This window comes from Cynocephalus volans, chromosome 2 (assembly GCF_027409185.1).
Source record: "Cynocephalus volans isolate mCynVol1 chromosome 2, mCynVol1.pri, whole genome shotgun sequence".
Taxonomy (NCBI): Eukaryota; Metazoa; Chordata; class Mammalia; order Dermoptera; family Cynocephalidae; genus Cynocephalus; species Cynocephalus volans.
Genome location: NC_084461.1, coordinates 32,685,364 through 32,700,304, shown reverse-complemented (window position 1 = coordinate 32,700,304; position 14,941 = coordinate 32,685,364). Strand labels below are relative to the sequence as shown.

The 14,941-nt window shown below is 37.8% G+C and overlaps 1 pseudogene; it reads left to right on the top strand.

Moving 5' to 3' along the window:
- The window catches only part of LOC134370430 (UDP-glucuronosyltransferase 3A2-like), a 32,473-nt pseudogene extending 19,785 nt beyond the window's left edge, over positions 1–12,688 (top strand).
- The last annotated feature ends 2,253 nt before the right edge of the window (positions 12,689–14,941 follow it).

Here is a 14,941-nt window from a genome sequence, read left to right as displayed (position 1 = left end):
CATGTTATTTAATTTCCATGTATTTGTATAGTTTCCAAAACTTTGTTTGTTGTTAATTTCTAATTTTATTCCATTGTGGCCTGAAAATATACCTGATATAATTTCAATCTTTTTAAACGTGTTGAGACTAAATTTGTGGCCTCCCATATGGTCTATCCTGGAGAATGATTCATGTGCTGATGAAATAAATATATATTCTGCAGTTGTTAAATGAAATGTTCTGTGTATTTCTGTCAAGTCCATTTGGTCTAAAGTGCCATTTAAATCCAATACTTCTCTGCTAATTCTTTGTCTACATGATCTGTCCAATGCTGAGAGCAGCCTGTTAAAGTCCTCAACTATTATTGTGTTGGTGTCTCCCCTTAGATCCAGTAATGGTTGCTTTATGCATCTGGGTGCTCTGATATTTATGATTGTTACATCTTCTTGCTGCTTTGATCCTTTTATCATTATATAATGTCTGCCGGAAACCAGCTCCTCAGGATTCATTGGACCTGAATAGGTGATGTGGCATCGGCGAGGAAAGAAAAAGACAGACCACAGATGCCTAGTGCAAGTGTGGGTGACAACCACAAAAATCTTGCTTTATTTATATGTTTTTACCTAATCTTTTACACATTGATTTATTTTTTCATCAAAACATTTTTTATTTTGTTTCTATTGAAAAAGAAAGGTCAAAATGTTCCAAGGCACTCATGTTGTGACAAGAACATCTACTCATGCATCAATAGTTCACCCCAAAGCCTGTGGCTTGTGGCTGGGAAACTATACAATAGCAGCATGCTTGGCATTAAAGAGCGTCAAACTTTTGGTCTGAATCACAATTCTTGGCCTTTTAAACTTACACATAAACTTATATTCTAAATTCTTATAAAATCTTACTTATATTTAACAATTTAATGTCTTATGTTTATATTTATTATTTTAATTTATGACCAAAATCACAATATATACAAGATGATTTTATATATTGAAATTTTATATATTGAAACTTGATTATAACATTTATTATATTTTATACTACTATTAAAGACAATTATACTATAAACTAATCTAAACAAAATCTATTAATATCAAAAACCTTATTATATATTTTTACTATTTTACCTATTCATCTTTATAGTAAAACTTTCTAATTTTTTTACCAATTGACTCTGGGAACAGTACAAGGAACAAAGTGAAAAGTTAAATGATCCTACTCAAACTAACAAAAATGCAATATATCATTCTTATTATTACTAGGGAAACATGTTCTTGGTAAATCAAGTGAAACTGTGGAAATGGGGAGAAACAAAGAAATCCGTAACTGCTTGATGATCAATTAGTTGTGAGCACCACTGCATTCGGACCCACCGTCTCCCTGGGGGAACGTAGATAGAAATCTAACATAATAGCTTCATTCCACAGGTACGAGAGCATGACCACAGCCACAATGGGTTAATGCACAAATCACTAAGAAGGAAGATTAATAATGAAATTAAATAGAGCCAACCCATACCGGGAACATGCATCAAAAACACCTTTAGAACTGACAATGTCTTTTTAAATAAACCAATCAATTTTTTTAATGTATTATTAACATGTCCCTCGAAAACCCCCGGGGCCCTTGGAATCTTCTGAAGAACATGCTAGAATGGCCTTGAGAAACTCCGGGGCCCTTGGAATCCCCCAAAGCCATACTAAGCCCAAAGTTAGGCCTTTAATTCTGAAAAGTCTTATCAAGTAAAGGTGAAACAAACAAGAAATCTCCACGGAGCCCTGCCGAACAAACGAGACCCTCTTGCAGCCTGCTGAACAAGGGGCATCATTCTCACACTCCCATGCCGTTCCCTATAACAGGATGGCTCACAGCAAACGTCCTTCTTTATCTCTTTTTATAGTCCTTGGTTTGAAGTCTGTTTTATCTGATACAAGTATGGCAACTCTGCTTGTTTTTGGTTTCCATTTGTGTGGAATGTCTTTTCCCATCCCTTCACTATCAGTCTATGTGTGTCTTTTGGTGAAGTGCGTTTATGTAAATAGTATATAGTTGGGTCTAGTTTTTTAATTCATTCAGCCAGTTTGATCTTTTTTTCTTTTTTTTTTTTTAAAGATGACCGGTAAGGGGATCTTAACCCTTGACTTGGTGTTGTCAGCACCACATTCTCCCAAGTGAGCCAACCAGCCATCCCTATACAGGGATCCGAACCCGTGGCCTTAGTGTTATCAGCACCACACTCTCCCAGGTGAGCCATGGGCCAGCCCGTTTGTATCTTTTAAGTGGGGAGTTTAATACATTTACATTCAGCATTGTTATTGAAAGGTTTTGCCTTATTCCTGCCATTTTATTAATTTTTTAATGTTTTAAAAAATATCTCCTTTGTTCTTTTCTTTCTGTTTTATTGTTTATCTTTGCTGTTTGGTCTTTTTTTGTACTGATAAGATGTATTTTCTTTCCCTTTCTCACTTGCGTATATGTTCTACTAGCAGTTTTTATTCTTTCTTGTGTATCTATGGTGATATATATTGCTCTTTTGACTCCAGGCATAGGATTCCCTTGAAGATTTGTTGAAGGGACAGTCTTATGGTGGTGAATTCCCACAGTTTTTGTTTGCCTGGCAAAGATCCTATTTCACCTTAATTTCTGTGTGACTGTATCTCTCCCAATACTTGGGAAGGTTTTGGCTATTATTTCATTAAATAGGCTTCCAATGACTTTTCCTTTCTCTTCCTCTTCTGGTACACTCATAATATGGATGATTTTAACCCTTAAAGTTATCAGAAAGATGTCATAGGTTTTCTTCATTTTTTAAAATTCTTTTTTCTTTTTTTTTTGGTTCAACTGTATTAATTCAAAAAGTTTGTCTTCTAGTTCGCAAATTCTTTCTTCAGCTACTTCTAACTTGCTGCTATTATTCTCAGTTGTATTTTTTATTTCATTGAATGAATTCTTCAGTTCCAGGATTTCTGCTTAGTTCTTTTTTATTTTTTCTATCTCTTTGTTGAATTTCTCATACATTCTGGATTTTTTTTTCCTTCATTATAATTTGTATTTATTTTTCATCTATCATGCTGAGTTTCTTTAGTATTGTCATTTGGGATTCTTCTTCAGGCTCTTCATCTATTTCCAGTAGTTTGGGGTCTAGTATTAGAAAGCTGAAGTCTTCTTTTGAAGGAGTCATGATTCCCTGTTTTTTCATGCCTCTTATAGCTCTGTTTTGTTGTCTGGGCATTTGGTGGTGTAGTCAAAGTTTTTAGTTTTAGGAGTGGGTTTTGGAGGGGGAGACTCTTTCCCAAAGTGTTCTATATTGACAGTCAAGTTGGGCATTTAAGTTTGGATCTGGGTGAGTGTGATGGTGTAGCCTTCGTGCTACTTCTTCAACTATATTCAGTGTTGGAGTTGTCTGTGGGTTACTTTGTGGATTAGGCAGTGGGCCCTCGGCAGTTTCTTGTTGGAGTGGCTGACCTGCTGTCAGTTTGGGAGCAGGTGTATATTGGTGCAGCAGTTCCAACACCTCTGTAGATAGCTGCTGGATCACCATTGAGTCTGAAGCAAGCCTGTATGGATGCTATAGGACCCAACAGCTCTCTAGAGGTGTGCTTTGGGGAGAAAAGACTGCTACCCAATCAGCTTTTGGTCTGGGAGTAGGTGTACACAGGTGCTGCAGGGCTTGGCAGCTCTGCAGGTGGCTGTCTGATCAGGTATTGAGCCTGGTTCAAGCCTGCAAGGGTGCAGCCAAGCCCAACAGTTTTGTAGAGGCTTGCCTTGGAGTGTCTAAGCCTCTGCCCAGTCCACTGTTGGTCTGAGAGCAGGTATACACTGGTGCAACAGGTACTGGCACCTCCGTAAAGGGCTATTGGATCAGCTGTTGAGTCTGTAGGAGACCTTCTCTCTGCATGATTCCAAGCCAGTCACTGTAGTGGGGCAGAGGCTGGATGCCTTGCTCTGCTCTCTATCATGCCGTTGCCATCACCCGTGCTTTGCAAGGATCTCATCACTCTCATGGTGCTCTGCAGTGTATCTCCTCTATTGTTTTGGTCAAAATATATTTGTTTATTGTTTTGGCCTCTTTTTGGTGGGGGTGACAAGTGCCTGACCTCTCTAGTTGGCCATCTTGGGGGGGGGGAACTCCAAAGAATTTTAGATAAAATAAAACTCATAAATCTTATTAACTTTTATATGTTGACCCACAATAAAACAGAAGCTCAGAGATGTTAAAAAATTTGCTCAAGGTCAAATGACAGATTAATTACATAGTTGCATGGATTTAGGACTCTAAGCTCTGGACTGCTCAATATGGAAGTGTTGCTCAGGCTTTGATTTAAAAATATCCAAAAGCAAGCATCTTTGAGGAAGAAAATTATGAACTATTATAAAACTTTGAAGTTAAATTCAGGCTCTGTTATTTTTTTCAGCTGTTTTAAAACAATTTTTTTTAATAAATTTTTTTATTGTGGTAAAATATACATAACACATAATCTACCATTCTAACCATTTTTAAATGTATACTTTAATCACTTTAAGACTTTCACATGTTGTTCGACCATCACCACCATACATCTCCAGAATTTTTTGTCATCACTAACTGGACACTCTACCCATTAAACAGTAACTTCCTATGACTCCTGCGCTCAGGCTCTGGTAGCCATTATTCTACTTTACTTCTCCATTAATTTGACTATTCTGGGTACTGAATATAAGTGAAACAATGCAGTATTTGTTCTTTTGGGTCTGGCTTGTTTCACTTAACAAAATGTCTTCAAGGTTCATTTATGTTGTAGCATGTGTCAGACTTTCTTTTCTTTTCAAGGCTGAATAATATTCCATTCTATGTATAGAGCACAATTTTTAAATCCACTCATGCACAGATGGACATTTGGGTTGTTTCCACCTTTTGGCTATTGTGAATAACGCTGCTATGAATACTGGTTTACAAGTATCTTTTTGAGTCCAGATCAAAACCATTTTAATCACCTTTAAAATTAGGGTTCATATCCGTGACAGTAGATGAGGTTAAATAGTCATAGCGTATTAATTTTTAATGTAATTGTTTCTCCATTTTAAAATTAGAACTTAATTACATTAAAATTTTAAGTTACATTAATTTAAAATTTGAGACTGGAAATTAATTGTGGCAATTCCAGTGAACTTTGGGAAATTACAGTCCTTCAATCCTTTAACAAATATATGTCCACCAAAATCTATAAACAATTCAGGGAATTCATGGATCCCTTTCATTTTGTCCTAAGTTTAGGAGTCTAAAGTATTTTTTAGTATTCCCTTATCCTGGATGTCTCTGAGGCTTTGAAATAGCATTTTTACTCTTTACTTCATATGTGGAGCTTGGGTGGAGGTCTTCAAATAAGGAAAACACATGATTGGGTTATTATTTCTGACCTGATGCTCAATTTGGTGTATTGAAATGTTTGAACTATATATTAACTCCTTGTTTGGGTACACTTTTTCATGCTGTTTATTTATTTACAAATTTAATAAATGATGTAAGAGGCACTGAAGAAAAGATTTCTAATACTCATGTGTACTACTGCTCCAGTAAATACCTGGAATCACAACTGGACTAGAAGTAGCACCAGAAAAAAATTGAGGCGCATAATAGAGGAAGCTTAGATTGCCTTGAACAGAGTGTTAGTTGAAATGTTGATGCTGCAAACTCTGATAGTGATAACTCAAAAAGGAAATAAAAAACATGGTAGAGAAACTATATTGACTTAGAGACTATGTAATTCTTCATAAACAGACTTCTACAAGAAATATAGACGTTAGCGTCTTCTAGCTCTTTATAGTAACATGTGAGAGAAAAGAGAGAAATTAAAGAAAGAACTATTAAGCAAAAAGGAATCAGGACTTCAAGATTTGGGAAATTCTTGGCCTTTTAGGATTGGAAAGATTCTAAAATTAGGATATTCAATTTCAGGAAAGCAACGAATCTTTTTCTCTTGCACAGAAAGCCAATTGTGTGACTGGACAAACTTTTGATACTGCCTCTGAAGAATTAAAAGACCAGGATATTCAGTCACATACAAGGCTCATCGAAGAGAAGCAGTTTTACTTAAATACATTGGTTACCAACTTGTCTGAGTCCGTTGAGACAGAACACACTCATAAACAACAAGTTATGTGAAGATTATTATTTACAAATAGGCAACAAAGGACAACAGAAGTGTAGGATTCACTGTGAGCCTGTCCACCAAGGCTCAGACAACTACTCAGGGCAAATGGAGTCTCAACTGCACATCCTCCACTTGCACAGCAGATGAGGGACTGTGAAAAGCAGCCCACCTTTGGATTTATGTCCCAGGGAAACATCAAATACCAGGCTAAAGCACTGAAGGACTTACTTTTTCTAGGGGAGACTAGAACACAGTTTGGACTTTTCCAGGAAATCCCTTCCTATCTCAGAATGTTACTCTCTCAGCACATTTTACATTTGTTCCTGAGAACTACAAGTCAGAAAGGGTGGGGTGGGACAGGGTCAGTCCAAAGCCCCCTGAAGAACTGTTCTGCAGTTGGGTGTATGACTCATGGATTTCTTCATCCATAGTTGCAGAAGCCAAAAATAAAGATAAATTTATGTAGTAAAGATGTGTGGAGCAGCTGCTTGTCTAGTGGAGTCAATCTCCATGACATGTACAGGAGATCCACAGGTACCTGAGAATTTTATACCAGCAGAAATACTGCCAATTTGGACTGAATGGGAAAGAGAGAGGATGATAGTAAGAAAGTTATCAGATTCCCCAAATTTCACAAATAGAAAAATAGGTCGATAAACTATTCAACTGCAAACACACGCTACCATTCATAAAAAATGAGCAATAACCCTGAGGTGAAGCAGTTATCCCAGACGGCATAACTTCATGCCTGGAGGGCTAAGCTGCAAACCATAAAGGATTATTCTCAGTCCCTAAAACCTAATTTTGTTGGCCCAGTTGGTGTCAAATTTCTTGGGACTGGCAACTTATTTTTTACCTTCTGTGTGTTCCCCATTTGAGTGAAAAGTCTATAGCTGTTAATGTTTTTTGGGATCAGATAAATCATTTCCTGATTTCATAGGTCCACAAATGGACAGAAATTCTGCTCTTGAATGAATCACACCCAGATTCTCGCCCATACCTAATTTAGATTACTTGAGTGAAGTGATTTGGTACTTTTGAGGTGATGAGACTTACTGAGGTTGTGCACTTTGAGTTGACAGTGTAAGTTTGAGACTTTTGGGGATGCTGGGATGAGGTGAATGCATTTTGCGTGTGGAATGTACACGAATGTTTGGAGTGCAGGGTGCAGACTATGGTATGCACATAATGTCTCCCCAAAGATATCGGTGTGTAATCTCTGGAGCCCATGAATATGCTATCTTACACGGCAAAAGGGACTTTGAAGATGTGATTAATATAAGGATTTTGAGTTAGGGAGATAATCCTGAATTATTTAGGTGGGTCTAATGTAATTACAAGAGTTCTTATAAAGGAAAGAAGACAGTAGGAGAGATAGAGATGAAGAAGTGATGATGGAAAGAAAAATCAGAGGGAAGTGATTTTTGGAAGGGGACCTTGAGACAAACAATGCAAGTAGCCTCTAGAAGGTGTAAAAGGTGGGGCGGGGGGAAGATTACTCCTACAGTCTTTAGAAGGAATGATGCCCTATTCACACCTTGACTTTATTCTAATGAAAACCATTTTGGCTTTCTGACCTCCACAGCTATAAGATAATATATTTATGTTGTATTAAGCCACTCAGTTTGTAGTAATTTGTTATAGCAGCAGTAAGAAACTAACATAACCATGATAGATGTTCAAGAGAATTCCAGGAGGTATGAGAGGAGATTCCATAGGCTTTACAGTGAAGGTGTCTCTGGGGAGCACTAATGGAGAAGCATACTGTATTGCAATCTGAATAGATTTTAGAGCCCTTTAAAAAAGGTATTCTAATTCAGTGTTGGCTGATCTTGAAGTAATGAGTATGAATGAGCTTAAGTAAAATATATAAATGTAGAATATGTTGTCTCTAGAATGCAAAAAGACTTAAAAAATGTATGGCTTGTAATATTGTGGGTGCAGAGGGGCTCAAAAATTGTTTCTTCATAGTGTCAGAGATGAAGGGGCCTTCAACTGACCAAATAATTCCTTGGGATTTAACTGAGATACTGAGCCTTGTACTTTGCTTGAGGCGATGGCTTATCCCTTTTGTGAGCAACTTTGGGAATATTTCTATGTCTTCAATAAGTGTGTCAAATGAATCTCCTCAGAGGAGGACATCCTCAGTGTAATGCCCTACTTGTATTCTTGGAGAGAGCTGGATACAGTAACGATCTTGCTGGAAAAGATTGTGGGCAATAGCAGGGCTGTTGAAATACCTCATAGGTAGACAGTTAAAGGAGCATGTGTTCTTCTGAGGTGAAGGCAAACTGTAGAAATAGACACTGATCAGAACATACTAGCCAAATCTACAATAGCAAAATATTTTCCAGGAGATACGTGGATAAGGCCTATAATTTTCATGAGATTGGGTATGGGTGCCTCAATGTATGGGGCCATGCATTAATCTAATCCCAACTTCTACACAAGATTTAATTTGGATATCATGAGTGATGAAGGCACACTTGCATTAAGAGAGCACGAAAAGTTCATTACTCATGTAATGAGGACTTTTTTGGAAGAGTAGGACTGGCTCCCAAGTAAATCTGAAAAATGGCTTTAGAGAGCAGGGAGGGATGACTGGCTTGAGTTTTTATTGTGAGGAAGGGTGGGATGGGGTGAGAATTCCCCTCCGTGGGCCTGACTTGCAGGGTTTGAAACTCTTACCAGGGCGAAGGGAAGGAGCGTGTGTGGATTTTCTTACCAGCTTGTTCAGCTGAGGCACAGAATGGGAAACAGGAGATTTGGAAACCCAAGAATCAAACATCAAAAATGAAGCCAGACTTTTTATTGTTCCTGAGTGATCATGAAGGGCCTAGCTGGTAAGTAGGGATGTAGGAGACTACTATTTTAATTAAACCCTTTAGTACTTTTTGACTGACTAAAATATTATTTGTATGTATCACTTTAAATGATGAAAATGCAATGCTTTAAAAACAAAACAAAACAAAACAGAAAGAGCAGAGACTCTGGAATCAAACACACTTGTACCTAAATAGAAACTCTACCACTGCCTATGTGTGCAACCTTGACAGGTTAGCTTAAACTAAATTAGCCTTTGTTTTTTTACATGTAAAATGAGAGAGCTATACCTTTAAAATAAAAGCTTTAAATAGAAGGTTCCATAATTTAAACTGAAAAAAAGTTCCTGAATCATTGTGTTGACCTTAAAAAGAAACTGAGACAAAATCCATATGGCAAGACTTATTGAGCCTAGGCAATGATTGCAGCTGGGTAAACACACAGATCAGGTAGCCCTGAAAACGTGTTCTAAAGAGGACCAGCAGAGCTTAACATTTTATAGTCACAAGAAGGGGAAGGGTCAAAGGAGAGAGAGAGACAGACTCACCTAATTACTTCATCAGGCTTTCCATTGGTAGTACATGACAAATAGATTTGGGATTGATACTAGGTCACATCCTACATGTAGAGATCTAGGGTAAAGGTAATAGGAAGCATTCTAGGTTATGGGTTATTTTACGGCTTTCTGGCTCCATTATGGCTGTTTCTGAGTAAAATGGTCATATGATAACCATTTATTAGGTGGATATGATTACTGACATCCCAGATCTCTCAAGGCATAATTTATCTGACCTGGTCAGAGCAGATCATTTCAGTTATCATTTTCCCCTTTTTGATCAAAAATCTTTCATCTGAAAGCACTGATAACCTACTCAGGTAGACATTTTAGTTCCTAGTATCTGGCAAGGCTCACCCAGAATGTCACGTCTCACACAGGAGGGGAAAAGTTAAGCTTGGCCTCTAGGTCTAAGTCTGAATTTTAAGCAACATGTGAATTGAAATGGGAAAGTAGTCGGACCCCCTCATTCTTGGTAAAGCTATAAAACTAGATAGCAGTGTTTGTTGCATATCTTGTCACATATCTGACAGGAGGATAAATTATGTCCTTGGGCAGAAGAGACTACTCAAAAAAAAAAAAAAAAAACAGCAAGAGAAAGGAAAAAAACCAAAAAACTAAGGGCACTTTTATAACTTAAACTAGGTAGTAAGTTTAATTTGGCATATGGCTCAGAAAACAAACAAAGCAAGACTTTAACTTTGTAAGTAATCTTGAGGCATATGGCCTGGTTAGATTATGAACTAAAGATGACACCCATAGTCTGACAAAAGCTCAAAATAGAAGAATTCACTAGAATAAAGGTAAAAGTCCAAAAGTTTTAGCAATGTTGATCATGGGGTTGTCCTCAGGTCATATCAGGAATTTTGGGTAAAGTCGCCTGCCCAGATGCCACCTCCTTCTTGTCCTGGTTGGAAGACTGAGATACCTGGCTATGGGTCAGTTTCAGTTGAAGACCTACAGTAACGGAAGAGGTACACTTGTGTGAATTTGCTTTTTAAAAATGAGAAACATGAATCCTTGTGTCAATGTCTTTAAGCTTAGCTGTTCAGGAATTGTTTAACAACACTTAACATGGTCCCTTTTAAAGTGGCTGGAAGAAGTCCTTTTATTTGATGATGTCTTTAATAAACAAAGTCTCTGGGTTGGAGACCATGGCCATGGATGTTTTTGTCTCCTGGGAGCTTGCTGTGGAAGAAATCCTTTATTAATTTAGAATTTTTGGTGAGGAGCTTTATACTTTGTCAGTAATGAAGAATATCACTATTTAGAAGAGCTAATTCATGAAGTCATTTTTCTAGGTGCATAGATGATATGGACTGTGTTCCCCAGGTTTTATGTATTAGGAGCTTGATCCCCACTGTGACTGTTAAGAGGGTGGGAAATCCTATTCTGTAATTTAAAAGTGGGACCTTGAAGAGCTGATTAGATTCTGAGGACCATGCCTAATGAATGGATTTAAAATGGTGGTCAGGGGTGTGGTTTTGAGGGCTTTAAAAGAAGAGAGCATGAGAGGTTACTCTCTCTCTGCTCCACCATTTTCTGCCATGTGAGACCCGTGGATCACTGTTGCCACCACTAAGGCCTTCAACCAGATGTGTTCCCTGGACTTTGGATTTCCCAGCCTCTGAAACTGTAAGCAATAAGTTTTGTTTTCTTATAATTACCCAGTTCAAGGTATTTTGTTATAAGCAACAGAAATGGACAAATACAGTAGGTTTACTTATCATTATTTCAAAGGGAGAACAGTGATACTTTAAAAAAAAAATTTTTTATTGAATCATATTTGATTATACATATTTTGGAGGTTCAGTGTTGACATATGTTGATCAAATCAATATTACTAGCATATATATTGTTACAAATCATACTTATTTTTATGCCCCTTGTCCAATCTCTCCCCATCCCCCTCTCCCTGCCCCCTCCCCCTCTAATTACCCGAGATTTCTTCTCTCCCTCTGAAAGAGTAATGGTTACTCTATTGAATTCTTGCCTAGGTGATCTGTCCAATGCTGAGAGGTGTGTTCAGTTCCCCCGATATTATCATAGAGCAGATACTGCTTCTGTCACTCTGGAATGAGCTTTGTGGAGAGAGACATCCTCTTCTTTGGTCTCTGCTGGTGACTCTTCTTGTGTCAATGCACTTCAGTGGCTGGTGGACCATCTGCACTGTGATTATGGTGTCTAGCTTCTTTTGCGGCAGCCATGGTTATTGTGGTGGCTGTGATGGGCCACCCACAGGGAGGTGATGTTTTTGGCATGCTCCTTACCTAGTTGGTGGTGGCATTGGCGGTGTGCCTCGTTGTGGGAGAGGTCTGGTCCTTCTGAATTTAGCATAGCAGTTGAATTATAATTTTTGACATGTGATTGTTTTAGGCATTTTGAACACATATTTAAAACAATTTAAATAAATATCAAAACATACTAAAATTTAATAATCAGACATTTTTAAAAACACATTTTAACCTACTGGGTTTTTATCAGGATGTAACTTCAATGCCGATTTCTTGAAAGCTTGTCTTATTTCTCCATTGCTTGCAGTTTTGGATACTACAAGTAAACTATAAAAATCTTGATCTGTGCCCACCAACGTGGCCATTTATAATATTAGAAAAGATAATGATCCTTTTGAAGTCTCTGATACATCCTTATTTAACCAGACTCCCATTCTTTATCTTATCCAAGTTCTGATTTAAGTGAGCATTAAGATACACTACTGGTTCCAGTTGATGTCATATGCAAATTTGAGAACTGTCCAAATTACTTTAAGGGTGAATCAAGCATCACAAAATTGTTTCCAAAAATGTTAATCTCAGTGTCCTGGTGTCACCTCCAGCAGCTCCTCCCCCATCCTCAGTCCCCAGTGGGACCACGTCTGGCCGAGCCACGCTGTGCCTGTGGGAGGGAAGCACACAGTCTGACCGCGGGGCGCCGCGCTTGGGGCTGGGGAGGACGAGCTGCACCAGCCCCGATGCCCGCCCTGGTGGTCTCCACGGCCAGCCGGGGCGGGGCCTGGTGTGGGCAGGACAAGGCGGGAGCAGCGCGGGTGGGCGGGGTGGGCTTAAGGTGACGTGGCCACCTGTGCGGGATCTGGTTTGGGCTCTGGCTCCACCCTGGAGCTCCGGGGCATTCGTGACTCAGCAGCCCGCGCCCCCACGCTGCCCGCAGGACTCCACCGATACTTTTTACACAGGGTAGAATACAATTGAAACAATACCAATAGTCTTTGGCCGTATGTTGTAAATGGACCATATCTCTTGATCATTGTGGAGTCCAGAGGGAGCTCCCCTGAAAGATATATTTGTTAAAATTCTGGATTCAGTTCAGATAATAACAACTCAAACACAAAACCAAAAACAAATGAAAGAAAGGAAAAACCAATGGGCAGAACTAGACTCTCGTAACAAGTGTATTACAGCTTTTTTCTAAAACAATTTTTCTCTCTCCAGTCTCATCCGTTTACCAAAAATATTTATGACGAGACTCATTTATTTGTAAAATAAGTTTAGTCTCTGGCTTAATTCTTTGCGTAAAGTGCAGTAAGAATAGTGATTTATTATACAAGCCCTTTTAGAATTGGCTTTGCTGGTACTTTTATGGGGAATCTCAGATGAGACTCTAAAAAACCTCTGCATGTTTAGGAAGCCAAGGATTTGATTTACTTTTAGATTGTGCTGTATGTACTGGGTGAGTTCTTCTCTTCTGGAGGTTCTTGGCAAAACACGTCATTCTTTACTTACTGCAAGGTCAGGACCCTTGTAAAGAAATGTGTAGACAAGGTACGAGGCCTGTCTTTCTCTACTAGCCACTTAAGTTATTTGTAATTGGTTTGTTGTAGTAAAAAGAGACCACTCTTGGTTGTTTGGGGTCTATTTGCTTCTTTTAAAGTTCTGTTTTGACTATTTGCCTGCTAATGCTGTGAGCTAGACTACAGGCCTGTGTGTGTGTGTGTGTGTGTGTGTGTGTGTGTGTGATAGATGATCAGTCAAATTAACAATATCATGAGTCTGGGCAGTTGGCCAATTAATTTGATATCTTTTAACCAAAGTGACTAGATCCTCATAAAGTCTATTAAGTTAAGTGAAGTTAAAAGAATGTCATTTTGATAACTTATGAAGCTTCTACCTGTTATACCAGAATATTGCTTTTTTTTTTTTTTTTGAGAAAATAAGATCACATCAACCAGTCACCTCTTAACCATGGCCTTTGAGATACTGAATATCTGTACACTTTCCTATGATTCCTCACTTAGACTTGCTGAGTCCCAAGTACTCACATGGCATCCAGGGTGGCTATAAATGGCAGGGCCCATTTGGCTTCTGGGTTTACGTACCTCGGGTGGATCTCAGAACAGAGGGCAGAACTACAAAGATAATGTCTTATTCCAGCATAGCCCAGCAGCCAGTTCTTACAGTTTTTGCTTACAAATAAATCAAGTCAGTATAAAAAAAAATATAACAGAAGACTTTTATGATTTTTAAAAAATGCCCAGCAGAAACAGCATAAAATTTTATATGACCAAATAGGGTAGGCAAAAGTGTCTAAATTAAATGTGAAAACATTTTCATTTATTATATCAACAATTTAAAAACTAGCTTTATTTACTAAAGATTATTAAAGTCATGTGAACCTGAAAAGCATTTAGGCTTATTTACTAAATTTTAAGCACACATTATTTATAGGCCAATTTGCTACCATGTAGACAATATACAAACACAAGTATAGACATATAAATATAGACATAATGTGCCATATACATATGTATATGTATACACATAAAAACACAGACAGAAATAAATAAAGATCAGTTTTCATTAAGATTTTTTTTATTTGTTCTTAAAGTTTCCTTTCTCTCTCAGACTATTAATCTTTAATTACCTGTTTTATTTTCCTAAGCAATTGTTAGTTAGGCCATCCTCAACTTATATTTACAAAGGGAATAACTCCTGGGTGGAACAAAGTAGAAGATCTATATCTCAAGGCACAGAGAAAGAGCTTAAGGCATATTGTCTATTATGTCTGAATGTTTTCAAATCTCATCTGGATGAGCAAAATATCCATTTCTTTTAAAACTAGATTTGTTGCATTTAAAAAAAAGGTCTTGAGCAATTTCTCTGGAAGTGGCTATAAACTCTAGTTTTGGCCTGACAGGTTTATTAGCCATTTTTTAAGGAGTGCCCTGATGGGGGGAGTCAGGGGAAATTAGATTTAGGTATGTCATTTAGATAAGACATAGAGGAAGAAAGATGTTCAAGCAATATAATTACAGGATTTTACAATGAAATACATAGAAAATTTAGAAGTCTGTTTAGAATAACTAGTTGAATGCCAGAAAGTCCTAAAGTACTATTTCTGGAGACTAATCTAATTTGACCTTTAATTTAGTTTTCTTTTTTTTTTTATTAAACTGAATTACTGAGCTTAGGGTAGAGTCCATTAAGGAATAGATCT